We start from the raw sequence: 15,849 nt of genomic DNA, 5'->3' as shown, positions 1-15,849 counted from the left end.
TGACAGTCTTTTTGAAACTCCTGGAAAAGTCATGTGTACTTGAAAAATGCCACATCTATCCCAGTATTAGCTAGTGAGAATCAGTCTGGAGTTTAAAAAGGACTCTTCAAAGAAAATTTTAATTTTTAAGTTTTCAGAGAAGGTGATAATTAATGTAAATGACATAAATTGGCAACATGTTATACATTACATGTTGAAAGCATTGTGTAGGTCATAGGCTTCTCCAAGAGAAACTCAAATGTTTGGTGTCAGAACCTTACTGGTAAATGGCTTTCATCACATCTAACTGAAAAAATGTAGATTATGCAGGTCATGCACTAAGTATACACAGTGAAACAGATTCTTTAGATTGGGGTTAACACTAAACACAGATGTACGACAGGGGGCCAATATTGAGTGTCCTATTGTTCTTGTTTCGTATAAATGACCTGATATCATATATTTAATATTCTGAAATAGTTCACTTTGATGATGATGCAAGTTTTCTATCAAGCCTAATGGATGAACTTTGACACTTCTAAATGTATGCACAGTTTTCTAGAAAATTATGAACATTCTTTGCAACAGAACTCTCACTAAATGATAAATACACTAACTGAGGAAAGTTAAGCACCCAGAAGGAGAGGAGGAGGCAAAATTAAACTTCATGCATTGAGAGGGGGTCTGATGCTATTGCAGTGATTAAAAGGGCAAGTCAGCATTTCTATGTACTTGAAACTGTTATCTCACTTATCAGTATGATCTAGCTCTCCATCTGGCCTGGATGCATGTGCTGATTTAGTTTGGAAGGGTGCCATTAAGCTGTTGCACCCTCTCCTGAAGCAAGCTGATCTACAACTGTTCTAACTGGTCCTTGATATCCTGGATACTGGCCCTGGGGTGGAGCTGATGTCTTAGCTGCTCAAACATACATTCTGATGGTGACAGTTCTGGGGATTTTGCAGACTATGAGAGTACCTCAACATCATGCAGACAGTTCATGGAGGAACATGCCATGTGCAGATGATCATTGTTCTGTTAAATAGTGGCACCACCATAGTATCTCATGAGAGGTAACAAATGAGGATGCAGGATGTCCATAATGTATCACTGTGGCATCAAGGGTTCCCTCATTCAATACCAGCCATGTGCTGCAGTCATATCTGATGGCTTTCAACACCAAGCAAGAGGACACAAGGAGTTACACTGCTATGCCTACCCAAAAATTTGAGAAATGGGAACTAGATGGCATGACATACATTTCATATAAGGACCATGAAGACAAGATGTAAGAAATTACACCCTGAACAGATGCTTTTATAGAGTCACTTTTCCCTCAGTCTATTTGTGAGTGCAACACTAGAGGAAATGACTAGTAGTGGTAGAAGGTACCCTCTGCTATGCCCCATAAGGTGGTTTTGGGAATATGTATGAGTATGTAGATGTAGTTGTACAACTCTCTGCAAGTTGCCACCATACTCACCAATGATGTTCATCCCAGGTAGAGAGGAACCACTATTTATCACTGAACAGCATGCAATACTTTTCACTGGTAATCTCTGTTCTGGTAACATCAACCCTCCAAATGCAGCACTTAGCGCTGTGATGTTAATGACAGCCTACAGATGGGGTGGCAATTCTCTTGTCAAGCTGCTACTAGTCTCCTCCCAATGGCGTGGTATGACACTGCCCTCGTGGTGGTCAGATGTATTTGACTGGAACTTTGATGAAAAGTATGCCTGCCCTCACATTCCCAAGTCCAACATTGAGCAACTGACACATCCAAATGCCCCATAAATCTGGATGTTGCTCGACATAACCAGCTGGTCTACATGAGTAACACAACTGTTCTCTTGTGATCCTACTACCCATACATGTATGAAGTTACATTAACTTCAGAGCATATCCTCTGTGTGCTTAAATTTATTTTTTATATTTTTTATTTGTTTATTTTTCTTCTTACATACAGGATGATTCATGAAGATATGCAAATATTTTAATATGTTATTCTACAAGTGAAACTTAAGAAAAAAGTTAATATAAACATAGGTCCATAAATGTTTAGTTACAGTGTTAGGGCTAATAAAAGATTTTCCTTGAAATTTAGCAACTTCACTAATATGAAGCGATTGGAAAACTGTACAAGGTTAAAGTAAAGCACAATTTGCATTAATTTTGTGGTTATTGGTCTGGTGAATCTAATAAAACATGTCCCAGACATGTATCGGCTGTAGTTTTCCAGAACATCCAGAGAAGCAAAGAAGTAATTTTGTAAACTGTTCAATTTATTAACTACTTGACCCAATTTGTTTTTTAAATTCCAGACAACTGCACAAAGTTTTCAACACAAGTTGTAGAGAATTTAATTTAGGAAGTATGACGGTAATAACTGTAACTGAAACTGTATGAATGTGTCAGATAATCAGCTTTTATTAATACCATAGCAAACTTGAATTCATGTTAAACCAGAAAAAAACAAAGCAGATTATGTGACACATTCAGACAGTTTCAGTTACTGTTATTACCTACATTTTTCCAAAATTAAATTCTCTACAACTTGTGTTGAAAACTTTGTGCAATTGTCTGGAATTACACACACACACACACACACACACACACACACAAAAAAAAAAAAAAAAAAAGAAAAGAAAAAAAGTGGGTCAAGTAGTTAGTAAATGGAAATTGTGCTTTACTTTAACCTCATACAGTTTTGCAATGGCTTTATTGTAGTGAAGTTGCTGAATTTCAGACAAAACCTTTTATTAGCTGTAACTCCATAACTAACCATTTCTGAATGTATGTTTATATGAAATTTTTTCGTTAGTTTTACTTGTACAATGACATATTAAAATATTTCCATGTCTTCATGAAACAGCCTGTATTAATAGTCCATGCAGTTCTTTACCAATCAATCACATGTCAGCATAATAATGGGAGGTAATGCCTGAAAGAAAATCAGTCAGTAAGATGAAACATTTTAAATTATCATGTGTTCGTATTAATATGAACCTGAACCATATGTCACATGTTACAGATCATCTTAAAGACCTAAGAACTCCTTCATATCTGCCTGTTTAATGATAGAAGACACTAGAGATAAAAATGTCCAATAACTGACTTGCTGTTCCCACTTTTACTCACTACTGTCTCATGGAATTATAGAACGGACAACATTCCATTGAAGAAAAAGTTGTTAATTGCATAGAAACATGTAATATGGATGACACATTGAGGCAATTCAAGAACCTCTTATAGACAGTCCTATTAGTTAGTGTGATTATACCAAATGGAAAATCCAGTCAAGAATGGTATGAAATTCTGTGAGGCAGAATTGCTGACCAATATATACATTCAGGAGTTGAAATACTGAGAAATGCTGATAGGCACATATAAAAGTACAAGTACACAATACTGTCAAAACCTTGGAAATTATTTGTTTGTACCTTTGAGAAGACAGAGGTAAGTTCTTGACAGTGAGAAAGGAAAGGTGGGTCAATTCAAGCCTAGAATGAGAGTAACTAACCTGCGGTGAGCTAGACAAACAGTTTTATGAGTTTATTGTCCACAAGCAGTCACTGTTTGAAAACAACAGTAAAAATCATAAATACAGTGTGCAGTATGGCACAGAGTGAAGTGTTCACCCATAAATATCATTGTTCACTGACTGAACACTGTGCATAAACTGATAAATTATAAAATGCACTTCAAATACAAACTGAAGTCCTTTTCATTTAGAAGAATTTTGGAGGAGAGAGTTAACTATAAACTATGGTGCATAATTAAAATTTGCTTAAAATTAATGAAAAGATGATTTTGGAAATGGTCAGATTGCTGCTATATTTAGAAAGAAATATATTAAATTCATAAACTTAGTGACACATCCTAGATAATAGCATGTGATCACACCTTAATTGATGGCATATGGATCTCACTAAGGACACAAGTTACTGATTTGAGGATAACTTCATTAAAGTGTTAAAGTGCATAGTATTAAAATGATTTTAGAGGAAACAGTTTTATTGGCAACAGAAAGGACTGAAGCATTCAACCTATGGAGTTGACAACTACAGAAAAAATTATTAATATTAGCAAAAACAAATATATCTATTTCATACATATCCCTGGTTCAATTTTTAGATGTGCTCTTAAGCCTATAGCAGTTTCACTTGAAGTAACTCACAACGCTACAAACAGAGGAATGTTTTCCAAGACAGATTGATCAGAAAGTTACATGTTATGGTGAAACTGATATTTTGTTGCTCAATGTAACTGAAGTTGGTATTTCCAGTAGGCTATTTACTCTCTTTATTGCAATACTTATTTCAGTCCTCCAAAATTTCTCCAACTCTTTCTTTAGTTCATTTGTATCAATACAGATTAAGCCCAATATGACACAAGACCTTTACATCCATTCAGTGTGTTTCCATATTCTTCCAACATTGGACAATTTTCCAGCACTTTTACATGTTGTAGCTGTGTAGAATTATAGGAAGCAAATGTATGAGAAAATTTGAACCTAGTTTCAGTCATTTCACCAGCTTGTGAATTTTTCTTCAGTTACACAAATGATAATTTGGGAGAGGTTACTCTGGGCCTTTTTCTTTCTACGAATACCCTTTTTCTACAGATGATTTTGATTATGTAGCAAATCATAATTTTAGTGGACAGCTGTTAATGGTCACTTCTTTGGCAGTTTTAATCGGTCCTGATACTGCAAATGCCCACAGGGCACAGCACCAGTGGGGACTGTCCACCAGTGTGGATTGCATGCATTTGCAGCCTCAGTACTAATTGCCACTGCAGTGGACATGAACACTACAGGGTTAATACATTTCAGATGACACTGTGATTCAGTCAGAGATGCAATTGACTTGCAAAGCAGTTGAATGAAATGTATAATGTCTTGAAAAGAGGTTAAAAGATGAATACCAACAAAAAAACCAGGTTAGTGTAATGTATCCAAATTAAATTAGGTAATTTTGATAGAAATAGGTTATGAACTGAGGCACTGGAAGTGGTACTGGTAGACGAGTTTTATTACTTAGGCATTAAAATAACTAAGAGAGGGTGAAGTAGGGAGTATATAGTATGCAGTCTGGCAACAAGAAGAAAAATATTTCTGAAAAAGATAAAGATTTTAACATCTAAAATAAATTTAATTGTTTGGTTGTTTTTCCTGAAAGTGTTTGTATGGAGTGTAGCCTTGAAAGGACGTGAAATGTGGTTGATAAACAGTTGAGATAGAATGGGAAAATAAGCTTTTGAAATTGAGTATCAGTACTACAGAAGAATGTAAATAATTAGATGGGTAAATCAAACAACATCAATTAATTAAGTGGAAAGGGTCTAAATGGACCAAACTACACTCTCTGCATCTTATCTCATGAAGAATATGATATTGATGTACATGGGGTGAACCATTTCATAAGTTACTGTGAGTACAAAAATTTGCACTGATCTCTGTATCATTGCTTAATTTTTCAGATTTTTTTTAAATCTACGAATGTCTGCCTGTAAGTCCTTAGACTCCAGCTGGCAGATATGTTGTAGGTAAATTATCACATGTTCATTATACTGAAGGCTTATGCTCTGTCTGAGCATCAGTATGACACTTTATTGTCTGTCATATCTGCTCTTCTGACACATTTGAGTCACCTTAATATGTTCAAAGCAATATGTTTCTGTCAACAGATGTGCATCTATTGCAGAAACATTCGTAACTGAGGTTGTTGGTAATGGAGGGAAGTGTGGATTTGGGTGTGAGCTTAAGATTTTTAGAGGGGACCATGACACAAGTAAAGGCAGGCTTCAATAGAATTAGGCTGCACTATTCATGCAGAGATGAAAGAAGTGGCACAGGACAGACTAGTGCATGCACAAAGCTGCAATAGACCATTCTTTGCACTGAAGACTGCAATAACAAAAAAAATCATGTAGTTTTCTTGTCAGTAAGTCTACAATTTTATAAAAACCTCTCAGATTTAAGATTTTGGAAAGCCTCCCAAAGGTTTTGTTTTCAGTAATGACATTACACATAACAGAAGGGAAAACTGAGGTTATAATTCCTGATGTGATTTATCCTAATGAAATCCTTGCAGTTGCCAAATACAAATATGCCAAATGATTTAACAGCTGAAATAACAGTTTCTATGAGCCTCACAGTTCATTAATTGCTTTATATTAAACTAACTGGTGTGCCTTTTGGTTTAACTGTTTGTCTCAGTGTTATCATTTTGAATTAACAGTGCAGTGGATAACACCCTGTCATCTTAAGTAGTTTGGCATTTGTTTCACTTGTAATGTAAAACACTCACTTTTTCAGGGAAATAAATGTAATATTAGGAATGTCTTCTTAAGAAGATATGATGAAATAATCATTCACACAGAAACGTATACAGTATTACTATTTACTGCTCATTTTCCTTCTTCAATGTCACATGGAATTATGCTCAATGCCAACTCCTTGTTTTCACAAATGCAGTTTTTGACACAGCAAAGTCCTTTCTTGATCAATGTATGGGTTCAATTCAGGATCTACACAACCTGACCAAAAAAGTGAACCCCATGAAACGATAGGAGGAAATGAAGTGAAACTTCATAAGATGACAAGATTACAATGTTATTTCAGTGATTACAATGTCTAGTCTGATATACAAAGATCTTGGCAGTATAAGTTCACTTCTCAGTATGATGTTGTACTCCCTGTTGCTGGAATATATACACTGGTTTAGTTGGGAAAGGTGTTATGAAGTCATTGAACCCACTCCTGTGGCAAGGTGGCCCACAGCTGTTAAACTGATCATAGATATCCTTGATACTGGCCCTGGAACGTAGTCAAGATCTGAGCTCATCCCACGCAGCATTGTCCAACTGAAAAATGATGCTGTCACATGGAAGGTAACACACGAAATGAAGGTTGCTTGTGATGTACCATTGCATCATCAGAGATCCCTCACCATGACATGAAGTCACATATAATGGTTCCCCATACAATCATACAATGACATGCACAGTAACACTGTTATGCCTCTCCAAATCACTGCAGGAGCAAGGACCTCACCTCAGGTCAGTACCATACTTACTGACGATGGCAATTCAGAGTAGTGCAGAACTGTAATTCATCGAAAAATGCAGTGCAACACCATTCATCAGCAGACCATGCTTCCTTAACCATGGGAGCACTCCATATGCAATAATTTGTGTTACAGTGTTAACAGCAGCCCACAAAGGGGTCAGTAGTTATCTAGTCCAGCTAATACTAGACTCTAGCCAATTGTGTGGGATAACAAAGAATGTGGAAGTGGGTCCATTACTTATCCTTGGTAGTAAGCAAAGATGTTAAGGGACAAAAATGTGCTGGATGCACAACATAGCATTCTCCCTAATGGTGGTCAGATGGGCTCAATTAGTGCCTTGATAGTGAGTATACCAGCCTTTACATTACCATATAGTCCAACAAGTCAAACATTGGGTTACTGTCTCATGTGAATGCCCCATAAATCTGGGTGTTGCACAGTTTACCCAGCTGGTGAAATAGAGGCCTACATTGAGGCCAAATGCTCTGTCAGGTGCTGGTAACACTGTCCCACAAGAGGATGCAATGTCTGTGTGTCCTTGACAGTGAGTCCTCAACATTTAATGCTGTTCATGGCTCTTATATACCATATCAGGCATGGTAACAACATTAAACATGATCAACACTAATGCACTATGGTCACTGTTCTACATGTTACAGAGAATTGAAGCTTTAATCATTAATATGCCCACCAATAGTGTGTATGTGTACAAAGTTACATTGATAATTAACTGTATGTTATGGGTGCGTCACTTCTTTTATCAGGCACTGTACATCTAAATTATTGTTCTGGTGTATTAGAATTGTAACTCTGTCATCTGTTTGTTTAAATACAATAACGTCTTTCTTCATTGATCATGTATATTCTTTCATACGAACAGCAGTACTCAGTCAGTATGAACTAGTTTCATAAATGATTGTCTGTAGAATAAATGGTCATTAACAGTTATCCTGCACTATGATGCATGCTTAATTTAGAGTGGACTTCTGGCAGGAGTAAAGAAACTGCATTAAATACATCTAAGGTTTTCAAATCAACTATGAAAGCCTTTATTATGGTACATTCCTGTACTTCTGTACAAGGTTCCACACAATAATGTATGGGCTTTCATTATACTCTGGTGCAGTAATGTATATGCTATTGCAAATGTGCGTAAATGAGTAACTGTACATCTTCAAACACTGCTTAATTCAAAGTTTGGCAACAGTCTAAAACCCGTTGGCACACCAACTGAACTAAAGAGGTTTGTGAGTGCTGAACAATAAAAGCTATTCCTTAAAATTTGTGTGTGACCTTCATAAATTCTTGAGTTGTAAAAACTGAAGCTGAGTGTGTGGATACTATATGTAGTTATTTAATGATGAGAATATTATCTCAGTAACAGCAAGTCACCCACTATCACCAAGTAATAAAAATATGACATGAGACTATTTATGTTTTCTAACAGGCTCTGTGTACTGAACTGGCATTGATGTGATATGTTTTAATATGTAAATCTAATCACTTGAAATAGTGTATTAAAATGTACACAAACTGATGTATATCCGCTTCATATGGAACATGAAAGTTTTTTTTGTGCAGGTGTCGCATGTAACTGCAAGTACTTTCATATCTACTTTTACCATTTGAAATAACAAACAAATGTCTACTTCCCTAGGTTAATGCTATACCAACAGAACGTGGAGACGCTGTAGTACTGGAAGTAGAAGTTGACAACCAACTATATGGATGGACATTTCAAACAGAGCCTGCAGAGAGGCAACAGATCCTTCAAGGGTATTTGCGTACCCAGCTTGTGCAGTTTAATGGTTGTACACTTGTAGGATTTTAAAAAACTACTCAAATGTTGTGCATATGATGTTATTTCCCTGATACTTCAATTTTTAAGATATTTATTTTAAAAACAAATCAGCACATAATAGTTCTGGAACTCATTTTGAAAGAAGAGAATCATATCTTAAGTTTTTTTAGGTTTAATTAAATTACAAAGCATAAGTTGGTGTGTACCTGCATTTATGTTTTCAATCCTGTGTTTCAAGTTTTGATGTAGAAAAACACATACATTATAACAGCAGTTGTACAAATATTGTGTGTTGAGAAAAGATTTCTTGAGAATATTTCTAACCTGAGAAATGTCAACTTGCCTCATGATTAAATTTTTGTACTGATTAAACTTTTATAAATAAATCAATAGAAATAAATTATTCATATTTTGATAGTAATCACAATGCCTAATGTGGAGACTTCTGTAGAGTATGATGCTTTAAAATCATATCCAGCATTGTGGATATTGTTGATATACATTATTTTAATTCATGTCATACTATAGCAACAGGTGAATTGAAAAGAACTTGTTGACTGTATTAGAATGTCATTACATTTAAAGAAGTAGCATGCGAATTCACATTGAATATTCATGGCCACCTTCAACCGCTGAAAAGAAAATTATAAGCTTGACTGCAATGAAACTGATCCGCAGTTCATAGCTCAGTAGCGCCAATCTTGATCGTGTATAAGCTGAAAGTTTCAATGAGAGCAGCATGGTGTTTGCTCAGTGATGATGATGTATATGACACCACACAATATTTTAGATGATGTCATCACACACATTTTATTCCCTGGAAGTCTCAGTTATTAATTATAGTGACCAGGTTTCACACTACGGACAGCAATTAGCACAAGTCTTCAGGCCACCATGTACATTCACCATGGTGAAGTCTTCCATTGTGGCACAAAATGAACAGTACACATTTATCTAAACACAATGCAGTTCACAACTTGCACAGTCCCTTAAAATTTTTTTAAATTCAGTATCACTTCAGTGGCTCATTTAGATGACAATAACTTCTACATTGTGATAATCACAGCACAGTTCAAGTACAGTGTTTTTTTAATTTACCTTATTGAATTCAATAAAAGGTAATTACATATTGAACTTTGTGGGTTTAGTGATTTCAGGTGCACGTATTCTCACACAGAGAATATTTCTAATTGCAACATGAGTCAAACAAGGGTGCACTCAACATAGATGTTACTTGTTTACTTTCAAACTGTGGACTCACTAATTGTAGAGTGGTGTGCGAACAAACTGTTGTTTTGGAAACTACATAATACTTTGAAATTGGACTGTGCTGGCTTTTTGTTTTTCTTTTTTCAATACAAAAATCTATTGAATTTTGGATTACAGAAAATTCTACGGGCTATAAAACTATAAAAATACATAAACAGTACCAGTATTTTTCATCTGCTGTGTGAATCTCAATAGCTATATACATAGCTGCCATATTGCAAATCATGGTAAATTACACGAATTTATTAATTACTGATTCTGGTCCAAGCTGCTGGAGATCGCGGTTGTGTGCATGAGGGGCACTTGCATTTGTGAATGAATATATGTGTGTGTGTGTGTGTGTGTGTGTATGTTTCTGATGAAGGCTGCGGCTGAAAGAAGTTGTGTAAGTGTCTTTTAATTGTGCCTGCCTGCATCTTAATATGTCATCTTTATGGCAAGTAGGCAAGTAGCAAACTATCTTTTTCATACATTGATTTTATTAGTTTGTATGTTAAATAAATGATGCTGTATGTCATTCTATAGGGGGAAATTAAGGTAACATAAGTAACTAATCTAAGTAAAGAAGGCTACAGATTTGAAGATTTTATTTCCTTGATGACATATAGTTATCCTGGATTACTAGTTTCGGGAGGGCTAAGCTGCCATTTTCATATCTGCAAAGTTACAAATCTTACAAAAATATTACACTGTTGTCACTGTAATTATAAATCAATGAGTTTACATAAGTTCTTTTGACATATACTCAGATTACAGGACATGAAATAATGCTGGGCAATAAAAAACGCCACATTTGTTTTTGTACTATCACAACAGACTCTAAATTTGAATTAAAAATAAAATTAATTTTCATAAGATTTTACAGTAAATATACAAATTACAGTACAAGCTTAAGTTACCTCACAACTAAAAGGGGGCAAAATATTAAAAAATAGGAATCTGCCCTCATGAGAACACAGAGTAATACAGATGTGGCACTTCAAGAAGTGCCACATGTGTCTAAGTTGGCTGCTGATTGCATACTAACAGATACCAGATGTGCAAATAGAGTAATAAACAGGGGTACCACAAGATGGCAGCAGTCTCATGCATAATATCAATATTTTCTAAGTATATCCTGCATCATGTATGTGCATGTAACAGTATATGAGAGAATACAATATGAATCATTTAAAATAGAAAAGGTACAATGTCAGTCATACAAAATGGAAAATAGAATAGGTAACATTATTTTGTAAATTTTTAAGTTTGGAAAAATTATATACAATAAGTTAGTTAACATGAAACATTTGTTACAGGTTTGTTTTTGTTATTTTGTACCTCTGCCCCACGTGGGCAGGGGGTGGGCTGGCAGTGGCATAATTCACCACTCTTCAGTCAAGAGACTGTATAAACTATCACAGGAGAAACATTAAATATATATAATACAGTGATAAAAAAATGAAAATGAAAAATGAGAAGGGGAAACAATAGGAGTTAAAATACACAAAAAAGAGCAGTTTAATGAGGCATGTTCACATAAAATCCACATATAAATAAAATGACACTCAATTAGGACATAGTATATCAACACTGGCAGCACATAGAGCACAATTAAGAGTGTGTTCACAGTGTGAAATATGACACTGGAAACACACGGCACTTATGTAACACATACAGTGAGCAGCAAACCATGATGAAGGGTGACTGGATTAAAACTGGAAGGACCTGCCAAGACAGGGGAGGCCAGAGAGGAGGGAGATTGGTGGAGGAGGGTGGCCAGGAAGTTGCGGGAGGGGAGGGAGCTGGTAGCACAAAATGGGATGGGAGACAGTGAGAGTGGGGAAGGGTGCAATTCAGGAGGGAGTGCAAGGACTAGGAAAGGCGAAGTGAGAAGGACACAGAGGGAGGTAGGAGGGAGGAAGCAGCAGAGGGGGAGCGTAATGAGAAGGAGCCCTAGGAAAGAGGGGAGAGGAAGAAGAGGGCCATAGTCAGAAGGAAGGATAAATATTGGGGAGGTGTGGAGATGCAGAGAGGGTGAGACACTGGCAGAGGTGTGGCAGCAGGTAGGGAGTGGAAAGGAAAGGAGACACAAGGTGGTGAGGGGGATCGAGGCAGTGGTTGGTGTAGAGGAGGAGGAGCACATGGCATTCAAGGATTGGTAGGGCTTTATAGAATTTAGGAGGGGCAGAGGTGCAGACAGCACTGGCATCACAAGGGATGGGATAGAACAAGGATCTGTAGGTATCAAGGATGGTGGAAGGATACAATCCCCATTTCCAGGCAGACAGAAGTTTCAGGAGGTAGAGTCTATTTTGATCTTGGCATTGGATGGTTAGGAGTGCAGGTGAGGTGATAGTCAAGGGTGAGGTCAAGGTATTTCAAGGAGGGAGAAAGTTGGATAAGATGGTTGTAGATGGTGAGGTAGATGTCATGGAGCTGGAAGGAAGGGGTGGTTGTCCAATGATGATTGCCTGCATTTTTGAAGAATTGATACAAAGGAATCACTGGTTGCATGAAGTGGTAAATTGATCTAAGTGGGTTTGGAGGGAGTGCTGGGACCATTGATGGGTTGGATAGAGTGCAAGGAAGGCAGTGTTATCAGCATTTTGGAGGAGATGGATGGGTAGGGGTGGTTAGGACATATCAATGGTGTACAGGAGATAAAAGAAGGGAGAAAGGATGGAACCAAGGGTATACGTGCAGTAGGATGGAAGGAATGGGAATTATTGAGGTTGAAGGAAGGTTTCATTGAGAATGAAGGTGTCAACCTGGTTCTGGGACAGCGTATGCGTGAATAGAGGCTTGTTGGCAGGGAAGGAACAGATTTTTCGATAAAGGAGATGATAGTGTCATCACACCAGGATGCAGAGTGAGGAAGGGCAAGGAGGGGGTGAGAGGGGCTTAGTCAAAGGTGTCATGGTGGGTAAAGATGCAGTGGGCTTGGTTGTGGGAGTAGGTGACATTGGTGTTGAGGTGAAAAGCGGAACAAGTGGCGAGGGAGATATGCTGGTGGGTGTGTGGGCATTGGAAGGGGTAGATGTTCTGAAGGACGAACGTAAGGAACTGAATGATGTCTTTGGCTATGTGGAGTGTGCAGAGGAAACTGTTGGTGTGGAGGGGTTGATCAATGGGACAAATGGGGACGGTGAGCTGGGGTTTCTTTGGGGTTTTGCCTTACATTTAGAGGAATATGTGGGATGGGCTCCATTACAGGTATTACATGAAGGAGGGGAAGTGAGGTTGGGACACTGTTTGAGGAAGTGAGAGGCTTTGCAGTGGGAGCAGGTGGAGGATTTTTACAGGCAAAGGTGTGGTGATCATTGTAAACCAGGCACTTTTGGCACTGTTAGGTCTAGGGAGGGCAATGAGAAAGGCCAATGGGTTGGCGGTGGCTATAGATAAGGGCTCCCTGGGTAAGCAGGTGGTTGATGGAGGAGGTGGATTCTGCTAAGATACGCATGAGGAAGGTGGGACCAGAGTCATTATAAATTATATATAATTGCAAACAAATTATAATAATTATAAATTATATATAATCCATTTGGAGGATGGGAATTCAGTTCCACCAACCCCTCCATCTCTGTGACCACAGGGCTGAAGTTCGTGATAACAGCAGTGAGTGCTGTTAGACGGAAAGGGGGCTGGGGCCGGTGGGGAGAGTAGGGGGTAAGGAAGGGTGTAAAGGTTGTGCAGGGGCCAAAGGTGACATGGGAGAGCTCTTTGAAGAGGACAATATGGAGGGAGAAATTGGGGAATTTGATGAGAATGGAGATCTTGCAGGGATGAATTGGAAAATGGTGGTATTGAGGAAGTATTTACAGATTTCTAAGGTGATGGCACAGGTGTAAAAGAACTTGGGGTTGGGACAGGAGAGAAGGTAAGTGTGTGTGGTGTGGATTGTGATGTGGGAATAGGGATGGTATCGATTGGGGGGGGGGGGGGTCAGAAGGAATGGGGGCAGGCAGTGGTTCTTTGATGGAGGGGACAGGAGCGTGGTCAACACTAGGCCGTTCAGGGGGTGTTTCAGTGAGGGCAGCTTGGAGAGAAGGGTGAAGGGCAGGTTGGAGTGGGAGGTGAATGGGATCTTCGAGATGTGGAGATGCTAACATGAGATGGTGTCAGTGAATCTTCTGGGGTGGCTACTGTGGCCTGGCGGACTATGACCCTGGCAGGTGAAAAAGGTGCTGGCATTGTAGGGTGACTGGGGAAGGAGGTAGAACTCTTTAAGGTGGGAGCAGGAGTAGGAGTGGACTGGTATGTGTGGGGATGTAATATGAGGGAGGAGATGGAAGGGGAGGAAACCGTAATGAGGGGAGGCTGGACATAAGGAGGGCAGCAGGAGGAAGAACTCAATTAAAGTGATGGTGGGGGCAAGGAAAGGGAGGTGTAGATAATTGTGGGGTTTGGGATCTCCATGTTGAAAGGGAGATGAGCATGAGGGTGCCAGTTGTCGCTGAAGTAGGAAACAAAAATGATGAGCAGGAAGACGAAACAGCAGATGAAGAGAAAGACGAAGAGAAAGGAAAATCATGGCGACAGTGACACGATATCAACACAAAACGACAGTAGCGATGGCAGGCAGCGGCGACGGGCAGCAGAGGTGGTCAGCCGGCAGCAGCCCCACGAAGTGGCAGGCAGGGATGGTGGTTGCGGGGACGGCGATGGGCAGCAAGATGGTGCAGAGTAGGGGCACTGAGAGCTTCCAACTAATGCATATGTACTGAAGGTAGCTCACTCGACAAATTCTTCCGTATGGAAGGAGGGATTTCAAACCTCTGAATGTAGTTAAAGACAGAATGAATGATTTCAAGTGGGACACAATATAGATAACAGTATGAGAATAGTTCACATTATATAACTATGGCAGTATATCTACATTTGCAAATTGAAGGGCTAACACTCTAAATGTGCTAAGTGCAGTTTTTTTTTCAAAATGGATTTAATTCACTCTGAAGGAGCTATATCCATGTGGGTATATTATACCAGAAGCGCTTCAACATACGAAAAAGGTAAGAGGTTTCTACAGTGACCATCAAGTGCTGTTGGTGTTAGGACCACAGCATTCGTGATTCTAAACGTACTCGGGCAATCGGCGGTGAATTACATTACACCAGTTTTACGCACATGCTTAATAGTTGCCATATTATTGTGTTGTGAGTACGTTTCTCCTATGTAAAAACAAAAGGATGCTGGTAATGTCTCAAAAACATTGCTTATCTGTGAAAGTTTGAAAGCATAAAGCACTTGCTAAAGAGGCAGAATGTACTACAAGTTCTGGGATTATAATTCCAACGAAATATTTTTTAAAAAAAGTAGGTAATTGATTTATACACTGTACAGTTCCATTCTTGATGAAACTAGATTTGACTCAAATGTGATCGGGACACAGTGTACAATGTATGCATTTAAGTATTTATTTTAGTGAAACACGTGGAGTAGAATTGTACCTAGAGCAATAAAACACAGTTTTTCAGTATATTGAAACAAAAACTGTCTACATACCGAGACCTGAAACGTATAAATTTGCCTGAAATCGCAACTGAGGCACAAGAAATAGTTTGGGTGATGACCTCTACTCCTCTCATGGACATAAACGACAAACTCCAGGATTTCACTAACAAAATTACTCAACTATATGACAAATATGCTCCAATAAAGACCAGAAAAGTAAAAAAGCAACCTGCACCTTTGCTGACTGATGAACTAAAAGAGCTCATGAATCTCAGAGACACTTCACATCGC

The sequence above is a fragment of the Schistocerca piceifrons genome, chromosome X (genome assembly GCF_021461385.2).
Source record: "Schistocerca piceifrons isolate TAMUIC-IGC-003096 chromosome X, iqSchPice1.1, whole genome shotgun sequence".
In the NCBI taxonomy this organism is placed as follows: Eukaryota; Metazoa; Arthropoda; class Insecta; order Orthoptera; family Acrididae; genus Schistocerca; species Schistocerca piceifrons.
This window is presented reverse-complemented; position numbering follows the sequence as displayed.